The sequence below is a fragment of the Equus caballus genome, chromosome 14 (genome assembly GCF_041296265.1).
Source record: "Equus caballus isolate H_3958 breed thoroughbred chromosome 14, TB-T2T, whole genome shotgun sequence".
Classification (NCBI taxonomy): Eukaryota; Metazoa; Chordata; class Mammalia; order Perissodactyla; family Equidae; genus Equus; species Equus caballus.
The window spans coordinates 68,032,794-68,034,252 of record NC_091697.1 but is presented as its reverse complement, the minus strand read 5'-3'; the positions used below and the strand labels follow the sequence as shown (position 1 = coordinate 68,034,252).

Genomic DNA, 1,459 nt, shown 5'->3' with positions numbered 1-1,459 from the left:
TTTTGTTCATTATTAGCTTGGAGTATTGCTCTCCATCCCTTCACTCTGAGTCTGTGTTTGTCTTTGGGGCTGAGGTGTGTTTCCTGGAGGCAGCATATTGTTTGTTGGGTCTTGTTCTTTGATCCATCCTGCCACTCTGTGTCTTTTGATTGGGGAGTTCAATCCATTTACATTTAGAGTGATTATTGAGATGTGGGGGCCTACCACTACCATTTTGTGTCTTGTTTTCTGGTTTTCTTCAATTTCCTTTGTTTCTCGTCCCATGGTTTAATCTGTTCTGATGTAGAGCTGCTACTCTCTGTTGTTGTCCTTCTACTTATCTCCTCTGCTCTTGGTTTTGTAGCCCCTTTCCTTTTTTTGATTTTTAAAAATATGGAACGCTTCATGAATTTGCGTGTCATCCTTGCGCAGGGGCCATGCTAATCTTCTCTGTATCGTTCCAATTTTAGTATATGTGCTGCTGAAGCGAGCACTAAGGTCTGCTCTTTTTAGAAAGCTATACATCCCTGTTACTTTGGGAAATATCTACCTATAAGGTCTCTATGAATTTATGAGTAGAGAAAAGAAACACTCATGACATGAGAGCAGTGGCTATGGACTATGTTAATAACAACATGATAAGGTGAATTATGGAGAAAAGCAAAGCAAGTGCAGAGAGTACAATGCCTGTACATTATATATAAATTTTAACAAAGCATGGTGTCTTATGTTTTGATCCACTGTCTCTCTGGTAATTACAACTAAGGAAGGAGTGGAGGATTTATTTGGGGAAAGCAGTACTTGCAGTGCCTGAAAACACACCAACAAACTATTATGCTAATACACCTCAATTCTCTCCTCATAGATGCTCATAACAATAGCGTAGATATTTCTAGATCCCTAATGTTACTGCGTTATTTTCCAACCGGGAGCTTTAACCAGCCAGGAGCTTTGCCTCACTACTTACAACTATGAATCTCGAGGAATGAAAAACAGAAAGCTTTTGGCTCTGAGATACGACTCCATCTATATTCCCAGTCTCTCATCCCTGGCTGAGCGTAAATTCAAAACCAAGAATTTGTACAAAAAGAAACATTTTGGTGGCTAGTATATTGTCATGTACACATTGTTGGCCATTCCATTCTATTGTCTTCAGCTATATTAACTGTTTGTGTGTGTGTGTGTGTGTGTGTGTATGTGTGTGTGTGTGTGATGAAGATTGGCCCTGAGCTAACATCTGTTGTAATCTTCCTCTTTTTGCTTGAGGAAGATTGTCACTAAGCTAACGTCTGTGCCAGTCTTCCTCTACTTTATGTGGATTGTTGCAACAGCATGGCTCGATGAGTGTGCTAGATCACCCGGGATCCGAACCCTCCAACCCTGGGCCACCAAAGCAGAGCATGTGAACCCAACCACTATGCCACCGGGCCAGCCCCACCTATTAACTTTTAATAGATTAAGATTAAGAACAAGTCTTTCT

The 1,459-nt window shown here is 40.8% G+C and overlaps 1 non-coding gene across 1 annotated transcript; it reads right to left on the bottom strand.

The window, feature by feature from the left end:
• Window positions 1–366: 366 nt before the first annotated feature.
• On the bottom strand, window positions 367–473 carry LOC111767970 (U6 spliceosomal RNA). Its single transcript, XR_002799932.1, has one exon. It is a non-coding gene; the product is annotated as a U6 spliceosomal RNA (small nuclear RNA).
• Between the last annotated feature and the right edge of the window lie 986 nt (window positions 474–1,459).